The following is a 13277-nucleotide window of genomic DNA, read 5'->3' as shown; positions in this document are numbered from 1 at the left end:
TTATGATACTTATGATGTGTGTCATATACTGTCTATGTAAACAAGTACTTAATGAAATACTAAGTGTAAAATGTCTCTTTTACAGAGATATAAAACCAGAGAACATACTTATTGATGGATCCGGCCACATTAAAATCGCCGATTTCGGGCTGGCTGTTAACAAGATCCAGGGAGCCGTGGGCTATTATTATTATTATTATTATCCTTTATTTATATGGCGCCACAAGTGTTCCGCAGCGCCTTACATAGTACATAGAACTAATAAGTGAACAAGAAACAAGTAACTTACAGTACATTACAGTGCAGGACAGGGACACAACTTATATACATTGCTGAAATAGTGATTAAAGCACTCACAATAAGCTGCCGGGAGTTGGCGGTCCCGTGTTAGGTGCCCTAATGGGGAGTAGAGAGTAGAAGAAAATGTAAAGAGAAGCACATGAGGGAAGAGGTCCCTGCTCATGAGAGCTTACATTCTAAGGGGAGGGGCAGACAGACAGGCGTGACACAGAAGGGGAAGATAGGAAGGAAAGAGCATGAGGTGGGTTAGGAGGAGTGCTGGAAGGCCTTGATGAAGTAGTGGGTCTTGAGAGCCCGTTTGAAGATTTGTAGAGAGGTGGAGAGTCTGATAGGGAGAGGGAGAGCATTCCAAAGGTAGGGAGCAGCACGGGCAAAATCTCGGATGCGGGAGTGGGAGGAAGTAATCAGTTGGCAAGAGAGGCGGCATGCATTAGTTGAGCGAAGTGGGCGGGTGGGAGTGTGAAGGGAGAGAAGGTCAGAAATGTATGCGGGAGAGGATTTGGTGAGGGCTTTGTAGGTGAATGTAAGAACCTTGAATTGGCATCTGAAGGGGAAGGGGAGCCAGTGTAGGGCTTGAAGGAGAGGGGAAGCAGATATAGAATGTCTGGAGAGGAAGATGAGCCGAGCAGCAGCATTGAGAACAGATTGTAGTGGAGAGAGGTGAGAGACTGGGAGGCCAGCTAGGAGAAGGTTACAGTAGTCCAATCTGGATATGACCAGTGAGTGGATGAGGGTTTTAGTGGCATCCTGGGTGAGGAAGGGTCTAATCCTGGAGATATTTTTTAGGTGAAAACGGCAGGACTGCGAGATGTGCTGAATGTGCGGTTTAAAGGAGAGGGAGGAGTCTAGGATAACTCCAAGACAGCGCACTTTGGGGCTAGAGGAGATAGTTGTGCCATCAATAGATAACGAAATTGTGGAAAGTGATGTAGTGGAAGAGGGTGGGAAGATGATCAGCTCAGTCTTAGACATGTTAAGTTTAAGAAAGCGCTGGGACATCCACGAAGAGACAGCAGAGAGACAGTTGGAGATACGGGTAAGGAGCTCAGGGGTGAGCTCAGGGGTGGAAAGGTAAATTTGAGTATCATCTGAATGAATTGACACCGCCTCTCTCCCAATCTACAGGTAACTGAAGTTGACTGTGACTGCAAAGTGTTTCACCTCCTGTGCCTCCTTTATTAATTATAATCATAGGTAACTGAAGTTGACTGTGACTGCAAAGTGTTTCACCTCCTGTGCTATGCAGGGACACGAGGCTACATTGCCCCAGAGGTGAGTTTATCACATAGAGGTGATGTGTACAGTGGCCCTCATTCAGACCCACTCGCAAGCGGGCGCACGTACGTTAGGCGTACGTACAAAATTATTTAAATTCAATGACTCGCTCGTATTTTCGTTCGCATCAAAAATTCCTCCCTAAACTCAGGCGACCCCTACTCTGACTAACGAGCGTGCGAAATAGCGAGCGTACATCCCCGAAATGGCTTGAAGGGAACGCACGCACAAGTATAAACCGGAAGTGGCCTTGTCAGATGTCGATTACCTGCTCCTTTATTCTGCCTACCTCCATCAATCGTATCATGCCAATCAATGTATCAATTAGCTTAATTGGTTTTTTTTTGCAACACAATGCAAGAAACTTTACTCTTGTCCGTTTTTGTGTTTACCCGCAGAATACGTACGGGTGGAACATTCGCTTTTATTGTTCAAAAAACATGTGAACCACAATTAAACAATTGTTCTATTGCTGTGTATCCCCGCATATTTCCCGGGGTTCATTTCTGTATTTAAATTTGCTTACGCATGTCACTGCATCAAGCCTATCATAACTCTCCAGAGATTTCTGGCCCTGTTGAACACATGACTCATACACTAACCAATAAAATTGCTCCTGTTAATTTCCAAAATACATTAGCCAATCAGAAATTTTTTGCACACTTTATCAAAACTGTTTTGTATGAAAAACACCATTGCCATCATGAGAGCCTCCGCATTCACCAGGCGCGAGCTGCTGGTGCTTACGGAGGTGATGGATCACCGTATCACCAGCCAGCCTCCACCCATCACCAACCGGCAGAAGCGCTCCGCGTATGCGGAGGCACGAGCCCGCCTGCGGTCCTTCGGTTCACGCCGCAACATCGGGCAGCTGGAGCGCAGGTGGTCAGACCTGCAATGGCGAACGCCCCGCTTGCTGGCATGCTTTCGCATGCAGATACAGGAAAGTAAGTGTTATGTATTGTGGTTTTCATGTTTGTGTTTGTGGGGCAAACTGCGTGTGCATGTTTTCCTGTCTGTCCTATTTATTATTTGTCCTCATATCTGCATGGCCATGTTTTCCCTCTATTTTTGTTTTTTTCATTCTACTCCTATTTGCATGTTTTTTTTGGGTGGGTTTTTTTTTTTTTTTTTGGGCCCCGGATTTGGCCAGAAACTAACCTCAATTTGTTTGACATATTTTAGGTGGACAGCCAAGACTACGCCGTCACCGTCCGGCCCAGACGGCGTTCCCGCCCACTATCCCCAACCCCCAGCCAACACTCCACCCCAAATATTTCCCCTATACCCCACTCCTCCCCAGCCTTCCAAGACCCTCTCCCGGAACTGTCGGGCCTCCTTCCCCTCCGTCCCACTTCCCCCTCTCCTCCACCCACCCCTCTTCCAATTACCCCCTCCCTGGAGTCCGTCATTACCCCTCCCCGTTCTTTGGGGAATGAAGGCTCCTCCGAGGAAGAACATGGAGGGACTTCCGGAGCTCCCGTTTTGGCTCCCGGTATGTTTTTCTTTCTCATTTTTTTTTAAGCACAAACTGTTTGTATGTAATCATGTGTCGTGCCTTTAATCGTGTTTTTTTGGTTTACTTTTGGTGATTTAGCAGTTTGCCTTTACCTCTTCCTGCTGATTTCAACATACACATATCACACCTGTGGGAATTTGTACATAGGCCTTGTATTTTTGGCAGCACCCTCTTTTTGTTTTGGTTTCTTTTTTTTAGGTTTAGGAGTGATTTCGTTGTGTTTATGTTTTTTTAATGTGGATTCCCTATTCTTTTATTAATCCACACACTTTCTCACCCACAGAGGAACAGAGGCGTCGGCAAGAGATGGCCGAATGTGTTGGCGAGATGCGCCAACATGTCATTGGTGTTCTTGTGGGCCTTGACCGGCATCCTTCGCCAGTAGTTTTTTTTGTTTTTTTTTCGTTTTCTAAATAAATTTTTAATTTCGAATATACGTTCTGGCTCATTCTTTTTTTCCAAAACAAAATTAGTTTTCCCAGACATAAGTAGACTGTTCCTGCAAGGATTTACCTTTTTTAAAAGTTAGATTGTGTTTTGTATTTGTATGTAAAACAGCCACAAGAAAAACATAACAGTAACAATGTCATTTCCCTTTTTGGGTGTAGTGTCAATTAGATATTTCTACATTTTACAGGTTCCTAGTTGGTGTGCAAGCTGCTTAGGCCAATCTTCCAAATCCAAAGGTTTGGACAGGCTTCCTTTTGGTGTGGGTTGGGAACCTGAAAACATATTTCAGTTTACATCAACTGGTGTCAGTACTGGATTACCCCTTCGTCAAATGTAAGGTGTGTTAACCTGGTTACACTTGCTGTTAACGTCCAAAAAAAGGAAGACCATTTCACTCTCCAAACATTTATTCACAACATAAATGAAAAATCAAAGTGGTCACTCCCTCAAAAAAAACACATTGATAATCTCAAATACAACACATACAAATAAAATATTTAAATAAAAAAAACAATCAAGAACTGGTTGACGAAGGACCATGCCAACATGATTCCACAAACATGGCGTTGCGATATGGGTTCCAGAATATATGCCCAAAAACACCAGATCCAGGTTTGGTAAGGGTAGCAGGAAGTAGTGAGCGTTGGAGTGCCAAAGATTATGTGAACAAACAGAAGATGGTGAAAAAAATTAAAATAAATTAGATGTTCGCAAACAAACACAAACACATTAGGTATAAACACTGTAGTTTTGGTAAAACTTACCTAAAAAATCTGGCCACCACATCATCGCGTATGGCCCCCCCACATACTGACCTCCGACCAACCTCGGGGGGGCCATCCTCAGGTAAGGCATCCTCTGGCTGCATTGGGACACCACTCCTTATGGCGATGTTGTGAAATATCCCACACAGGACCACAATGTTCGACACCATATCCGGCAAATACATGAGCTCGCCACCAGAGCGGTGGAGGCATCTGAATCGGCCTTTTAAAAGGCCGATACAGCGCTCCACCACTTGCCTGGTGGCTGTAAGTGCGGAATTATACTCACTTTGTGGGCCTGGTGTGGGAGCCAAATAAGGAGTGAGCAGCCAGGACATGCAAGGGTATCCACTGTCTCCTGTGAAAAATAAGAGACAACATCAGGAACACTGTGTATCAAGCTTAACATTGTTATGTACTAAAGGTCTCCACTTACCCAGAAGCCACGCATCACCAGCTTGTAGGTTGGTTAATTTCTGCCATATCCCTGATTGCCGGATGACGAAGGAGTCATGTGCACTTCCTGGTAATTTAGCATTCAGGGACAGGATCTGGAGGGAGGCATCACATACCACCATTACATTCAGGGAGTGATAGTGTTTCCTGTTTTGAAATATTGCCTCCAGCCGTTCTGGAGGCTGAAGTGGTATGTGAGTACCATCCACAACCCCTATGATGTGTGGGAAGCCAGCTATTTGGTAAAAATTGGCCTTGGCCACACTAAGGGCACCCATATCCAAAGGCATTTGAATAAAATGATGGAGGTGCTTGAAAAGTGCCTCCATCACTGCCCTCAGGATCCGGGAAAAGGAGGATTGGGAGATGCCCGCCACTATTCCCACCGTTGTTTGAAACGATCCTGAGGCACAGAAATGTAACACCGCCATAAATTGCATCAGTGGTGGTATTGCTGTTGGACTGTCAATTTGCCGCTCAAGATCACTTTCTATTAATGAGAGAGTGTCTATGATGATTTTGGGAGGTAGACGGTAGCATCTTAAAACCTCATCGGGCATTCCAAAAAGGGTGACACGTGTTCGAAATATCTGGGGCCTTGCATGCCTACGATGCCTACGCCTGGGACGAGATTGAGGTTGGTCAGCTTCCGGGAGCATGGCCAGAACAATCCGCCCCAGATCAACCTGAAATTCAAAGATTTCAAAGTAAGGCTTTTGACCCACCCCAAAACTATATTAAAACAACTTAGCTTGATGATACCATCCATTGCTGCTTACATGCCGGGGTATTGTCATGATACGTCCAAACTGAAAATAAACACCAAAATTACTTGACACATTTCACTCTGTGCATTTTTGTTTATAAATTTTGTGCTAGACCAAAGTTAAAATATGCCAAACACCCATTTAGCAAAACAGCAAAGCGACATTTAACACAGTACATCAAAATGGGTCGAAATGTTGGCACAAAAAGAGAAAGATAAACCACCAAAAAGTTAGAATGATTATTAAGCAGTTAAAAATGCGCTAATTACTTCGCTAATACAAGTCACAAGAGTAACTACTAAAAATGCGCTAATTAGTTCGCTAATACAAGTCACAAGAGTGACTACTAAAAATGCGCTAATTACTTCGCTAATACAAGTCACAAGAGTAACTACTAAAAATGCGCTAATTAGTTCGCTAATACAAGTCACAAGAGTAACTACTAAAAATGCGCTAATTAGTTTGCAAATACAAGATAAAAAATGTACTTACCAAGAGCAAATATCTAAGAGTCAAAATCAAAAGGTCTTTGGGGTCGAAAATAAACAAAATCTAAAATAGAAGAAATTATGGATCCAAAAATTACAAAAAATAAGAAACACAATGAAACAACAATTGAACAAAAGTTAGACTTCACAAAACTTACCAAATCAAGAAACGAGGTCCCAAAAATATAAACCAACAAAGATAACGGGAAAAAAAAACGCAAATGTAACCAACAAACGAATCTCCAACCGCCAACTCCTTTCTACGCAATCAATAAACTCCAGCCAAGATAACCTCCAACAATCCAAAAACGCCACCTCGACTTGAGACACACCAAGCCATAAATAGTGTTTCGTTTCCCGCACAAATTAAGGAGGGATCATAGGGCCGCACAATCAATGATGCGGCCGCAAAATAAGGACGCTTGTATAAATACGTCACGAAAACACATTCTAATTCTGGTGTATTTCTTGTTTGGACCTCAGACATGGCGACAGACCAGGGAAAAAATGCCCAAGAGTCAGGCGGTAAGTCTTTCATGCATTTTGTATCAATGATTAATTTGAAACATAAGATTAGGCAAGTTGTGATTTTGTGAATTCTGTAAATTTACACAAATAGGTGAGGAGGATGACATGGAAGAGGCTGCTGGGCCCAGTATTCCGGCCAAAGCGGGCAAAAAAAAAAGGCAGCCACATTTCACAAGAAAGGAGATGGAGGTTTTGATCCAGAAGTGTGTGGACATCCTGCCACAGGCAGACAGGAATATGAGTCTAAGCCAGAAGTGGAGAATGTGGGAAGAGGTAGCCGTTGCTGTCATTAGGGTGGGTGATTATGTCCGTCTAGCCCGGGATGTCAAACGGCGGTAAGTAAACCCTTGCCCCCCCTAAAAACAAACACCATTTTAAACCAAAGGATAATGGCTTCCATTTTTCCCCACAGATGGGGCGACTTCAAATATCGCCTAAAGCAAAAACTCGCGGACAGGGCTCTAGGCATGCAAGGGGGACAGGTGGGGGCCCCACCCCTGTGTCATTGGAGTTGACAGATTTAGAAGAGCTGGCACAGGGGTGTGTGCAGCCTGTGGAGGTGTTTGGCGTGTCCAACATGGATAGGGACATGCCAGACTTTGCGGCTCCTCATGTTGTCCCAGGTAAATCTTTGGATGTCATCAACTCTGAAATGTTATTGTGCCAATATGTAGATTGTAATGTGAGGCTTTTCTCTTTTTTTCCTAACAGAGACACAGGCGGATGAGTCTGCTCCAGAGGGGAGCCTTGGCCGCAGAATTTCTGCTGGCTCTGCAGGGGAGGAACCAGTACATCCGGCTGAGGACCCTGCAGAAGCCAGTCCAGGGCGTGCCCCCTCGCAGGCAGTGGGCCTCCTCACAGAACTCAATTTCAAATCGGATTTCCATATGGAGATTCTGCAGAGGATGGACGCCAGTCTGATACGGGTGGCTGAGGCCCTGGAGCAAAATGCTGCGGCCAACGTGACCATTGGTCAGGCCCTGGCAGAAAATACCAGGGCCAACATCCGCATCGCCGATGCCCTGGAGCAGCTCGTTCGCCAGCACATGGTGGAGCTGACCTCCCTTCCTGCCGGAACATCAGGATCCTCCACCTCTGGCACAACATCAGCCAATCCTCCAAATGTGCCTAGCCCTGTGCCTAGTCCAGAGGCCACAACATCTGCCTCTGGACAGGCCAGCCCGATGGCATCCCGGACCCGGTCTGGCGCCCACCCTCCCCCATCCAAACGGGCGAAAAAACGGTGACAGCAATGGCGACTTTTCCCACACTCCTTCTGTGCTTGGCTCATATTCCTTTCTGGTCAAAACTTCCCTCTCCTTTCTTGTGAAATGTTTTTTTTTTTTTTTTTTGTACGTTTATGTTAGCAGTTATTGATTATTTTTTTTTGAGAAAAAGTATCTTTGCCAGAAAAAAAGTCAACAAAATATTATGCCAATTGGTTTGTGTTTAAACAATAAATTTATGATAAAAATCTGACATTGTATTGTGACATTATTGTGCAAATGGGTTACATTTAATCCTGGCCCTAAAGGCAAAAACTGACAAAAAAAAAAAATTCATTTTTTAAAAAAAAGGCCTCTTGAAGGAACGTTTAAAAATTCACATAACGATGCAAATTCCACAGTTAAAAAAAAAAGGGGAGCTAATTAAAACATGATGACATTATTGTCACAATAGGCCATAAACAACAAATTGAGGCCAAAATAAAACCCCAAAAATGGACGCAAATTGATTGTGTAATCCTGACATTAGCAGGCATGATTTCCACCTGCGTGCGCTTTTGTGCTAGCCCAATAAACTGCTTTCCAAACACATACCAAGCCAGTTTTCAATACAACACTAATTGCTTTTGTGCCCACCCGCGATTAATCGCTGCAACATCGTGGAGTCCCGGGACGGAGGAGAAGGCCATCGCCAATGTGGTCGAGTAATCCAGACCCTAAGCTGTGCGAGCATTTTGAAGGGAAAGAGGATGTTCCAGTGACGTATAAGAGACGGTCCGAACACATTTGACGTTCGCATCTGCTAATGTATGTACGCCCCAAAAACGCCTCGCCACGCCTGCGTTTTTCCATCTCCACCCCCGTCAACACCCAAAAACGCCCTGTTCTGTCAATCACATTTGACATGTCACTTCCTGTACGCTATTTTAGGAACGAGAGAAAAAAAGCTCGCAATCTGCCGTACGCACATGCGCAGTGTAACACCGACGCATGCGCGGTTAGTCAACATCGGAACGCAACGAGCGGACTGTTGTTAACGTGCGCCTCTGAATGAGGGCCAGTATACAGTATTAGTGCTATTCGTATATATGTTGGACATTTCCACTCTTACCTTTTGCCCAGGTTGCCATCATTACTATACTACAAACAATCACTGCATACTGATCTAAGGGCCTGATTCAGAGCTCTACACAAACCCGATCTTATGTGTACAACTCAGATGGTGGGGGGATTGCTTATGCTCATTACCTGTTCTGCGAATGTGCAGAGCAGGTCCTGTGTTGTTGCACCCAGTGCCCCCTAAGGCCGGGTACACGCAGAATGATATGCTCTATGAGCGATATCATTCATTGTTGTCCCCTCACCTGACGGGCTCAATGTCATTCCCAACATTGAGCTTACACACTGAACGATATCATTAACGATACCGGTCAGTGACATCACCTCCCACAGTCCCCAAACATTCAGGGCCTGACGATATAGTTAGGTTGGCCTGCATGTTCGCATGACAGCAGACATCGTTAACGTTCCACGGGAGCGTGCATCGTAAACGATGTCATGCATACGCACGGAGCGATGTTGAACAGTATGAAGGATAAGGATATCATTATCGTTCATATCGTTCACAATATTGCACGTGTGACAGTGTACACACCTTAAGTCCTAGCCTGTATGACAGGTTGTGGCCATTTGGGTGTGGGGAGTTGGTGGTACCAGGCAGCATACCTGAAAATGGGGGCGAGTGCAGAGGCCGGGGTCAATTTCCTGGCCCCAGCAGAGAAGTTCTGGCGGCCATTCTGAGTAAGCTTAGGCTTACTGAGATGGCCAATGGTGATGTGATGCTGCGTCCTCGGATGCAGCAGCGGATCACAGAAGCTGTCAGGACGCGTCTGTTTACACAAGATGCCTCCTGCGGTTTTCGCATATATTAGCATAGCTGCTGTGTCCAAAAGTGCAGCACCAATGCTAACAGCATACAGCTTTGAATAAGGCCTTAATTCCTGTCCACTCAGTATTTCCCTTCACTGCCAGCCAATCACAGATGTTTTCCCACGCAGGTGGCTTATGACTGATTGGCTGAGAAGAGGAGCCAGGGTAATCCCTCTGTGGTTATTTTGCAGAGGTTGTTCTTAGCGAGCAGATGGCTCTTTTTATGGGGATATTTCAAAATTTGTTTATTTTCTCAATTTAGACTATGATGGATCAGGGAGGAAGATTTAGTATTTAATAATAATTGGGTCTCGTCCTATACTTTTAATGAATCAATTATCCAACAAGAAAGAAGTAAAGACAACTATTTCCCTTGAGCGCTACAGTGGATAGAAAGAGAAGAAAATATTTTATTTTAGATTTTAAAAAGTGGGGAATAAGGGTTTTGGTTTTGGGTGAGTATTTTAGTCCATAACAGTTTATATGAAATGTGTGTATGTTTATGTATTTTTGAATAATGGGCATCACTCTATGGGACAGCGGTCCATTATGCTAGGATCACAAGCTTGGCAACACTTCTACCTAGGGGTACCAGTCATTGTATTACCATAACCCACACAGGCAAGGCTAATCAGGAAGACCCACCACTTTTCACCTGGGATGTGTCAGGAACTTAAAGTGTCCTGGAAAAATCTAATAGTGTCCTCAAGCAGACAGGGAGAAATCGTATGTGTGGCTAATATAAAAATAGATAGGGTTAGCAGAACACCATTAGCCCTAGCCATCTTATTGATACAGTGTTCAGGCATTTTGGGAGTGGGGGGACAAAGTGGGGGAAGGCTGGGTGGTCTGAACCCTATCACAGCAGGTAAGCAGAAGCCTATTGTGCACCCTCCCCCCATCTGGCATCTCACTTACTGTTTGGCAGGCACTGGGTAGGAGGCAATGCTTGCCTTCATGCAGGGTGGGCGGGGATCGAAGTGGAGGGAACGGCCAGCTTCCGGTGGGGGCAGCTTTCCAACAAGGTGGTTCGAGGTCGAAGTGGAGGGGGGTGGCCGTCATCTTCCAACTAGCGGGGTGGGTCCAAGCAATCAGCTACACTGTGACGTGGCCAATCAGTCGCTCTGCACTGACATTTCTAAAGAAAATTAGAAATGTCAGTGCAGCGCGACTTTCTGACAAATTGTGCCGGAAGGACTGCCAAAGAAATATAGTAGCATGGGGAGAACACTGATAGATGAGGCCAATGCAACACGCAGAATAAAAAAAATTAATCATTGCCTCTGCCTAAATGTACAAAAAAAATTAAGGTGACCCAACCATAGTGGCAGGTATGTTCTTACCCTTAAAAATATCCTAAGGACTTGTGTATAATACTGAAAGCATGCAAGTTACCATCATACAATGCAAGCATATTTTTTTATATTAATAAAGAGAGCATCCTAGTGACTGATATACTATACAGAGAGCATACTTGTGACTGCCACATAATATAAAGAGTATCCTACTAATTGACACACAATGCAGAGAGCAACCTAGTGACCACCATACATGACAGAGGGCTCTATTTATTAACATTATTTTTACTAAAATAAAGTGAAAAAGGGTGTTTTCACACCCTTTTCACATTATTTTAGTTTCACCTGTAGTTACTATAGGGCAATTGGAGTAGAATTAGTAAAATTCTACTCCAACCCCTAATTATCACTTATTTTTAGTAAAGCAGATCGCATTTCCCATAATTGTAATGGGAAATGTGATCCGACCATAGTTACTAAAAATAAATTGTAAAAAAATACCGGGGGAAGCCCTGTGATAATAACGCCACCTAACGGGGAGAGTAGAGGCGGGCGCCGGTACCAGTAATCAGCTGTGTGGTCTAAACAGACTACACGCTGATTGCTGAAAAAAAATATTAAACATTTTTTTTTACTTACCTGAATCCAGGGACCGGTGATCGGGCCTCCGGTGATGGCTCCTCTCCGGTTAGCTGGTCTCCCATAGTGCACTGCTGCCCGGTCATCAGGTGATCGGGTCCCAGTGCAGTATGGGAGATCACCTGATCGGGAAGCCCGGAGAAGATCACCAGAGGCCAGGAGGATGCAGGTAAGTGTAATGAAGGGAGGGGGGGGTCGCGGGGTGAGGGAGGGGGGGGTCTGCGATCGCGGGGGCTGGAGCTTAGTGCCAGGGGGCAGGGCTTAGCGTCGGTGGGGGGTAGCAGCGACGGTGGGTCGGCGCATGCGCGGGCTCTTAGTCGCGGTATTTTTTCCGAAAATACTGCGACTAGAGTGCGGATGGGATCCGCAGGGACAGAGCTTTATCGCAAGCTCTGTCCCTGCAAGGGATTTATAGTAAATCCCTGTGATATTGCCTGAATTCGCAATGCGAATTCACTCGGTAATATCACACTACAATCCGCATTCAATATGCGGATTGTAGTAAATAGAGCCCAGAGTATTTTATGCAATACAAATGAATATATTTATTAAGGTATTTATTTACACATATATTTCACTGGAATCATCTAGTTATTCCCTGTCCCAGTGGAGCTTACAATCTATATTCCCTGTACACACACATATACTTAAGGTTAAGATGTTTGTTAGAAGACATTACATTTTAAGGGTGGATTTTGGATGCAAACTGCAGTACCCAAAGGAAACCCACAAAAACATTGGCAGAGCATACAAACTCCACACAGATAGGGCCTTAGTAGGAATCAAGCCCAACACCTCAGTGGTGTAAGACAGCAAGCTAACCACTGCACCACAGTGCTGCCCTATAGCGAGCATTCTTGCTCCTGCCATACAATACAAAGACCACAACACAGAGAACAACCTAGTGGCTGCCATAGGATACAGTGAGCATTCCTGTGACCAGGGGCAGATTGGGCCGCCCTTCATTCACTCCTACTCTGTTCCACTGGCCGCTGCTGCGATTAGAGCTGAGAGCTCCGATCGGGCAAAGTTACTGCCCAGTACCTGTAGTTAAAGAAAATGGCTGACTAGGGAGCTGCTGCATATGCCCGCAGCAGCTCCTCCCATAAGCCTTTGCAGAGCCGTCAGTCACCACTGACAGCTCTGCCTCCAGCCCGTCCGTGGCCCGCCTTCATCACCCTCTATGTCTGCAGCCGTCACACGCTAGCGCCGTTTCTTATATTAGAGGCGCACTCAAGGCTGCCGCTAACTGAACCCTTGACTAGAGGAGAAGAAGCTCAGACCTGCTGGAGATTGCTGCTGAGGGCTATCCCTACCCAGGTTCTCCAACTCCCCAGAGCCCTGCAAGCAGCGGTAGCCCCCCTCCCACCACTGGAGACTCCTTCCCCGCCTCCACTTCTCCCTGGGGATGCTGCTTTGGAGACAGCCACTGCTGCAGCCATGGTGAATATGTCCTCTGTTAGTAAGTGTAAGCAGGGGGGGTGGGGGATTAGACAGCAGTTAGAACAGTAGTTCTAGGATGGATGGGGTGTGGGAGGAGGTCCTCTGCCTGGTATAGCTAGGGGCACATACATTATGTATAGCTGGGGGTACACAGTGGTGTCACAAGGGGGGTGCGGGGTGTGCGGGCCGCACCCG

At 45.5% G+C, this 13277-nt stretch overlaps 1 protein-coding gene across 1 annotated transcript in view; it reads left to right on the top strand.

Moving 5' to 3' along the window:
- The window catches only part of LOC148481515 (pregnancy-specific glycoprotein 22-like), a 1044890-nt gene that overhangs the window by 362062 nt on the left and 669551 nt on the right, over window positions 1–13277 (top strand). The window lies entirely within an intron of this gene.

Source organism: Taudactylus pleione, unplaced genomic scaffold (genome assembly GCF_031769625.1).
Source record: "Taudactylus pleione unplaced genomic scaffold, aTauple2 ptg000578l, whole genome shotgun sequence".
In the NCBI taxonomy this organism is placed as follows: Eukaryota; Metazoa; Chordata; class Amphibia; order Anura; family Myobatrachidae; genus Taudactylus; species Taudactylus pleione.
This window is presented reverse-complemented; position numbering and strand designations above follow the sequence as displayed.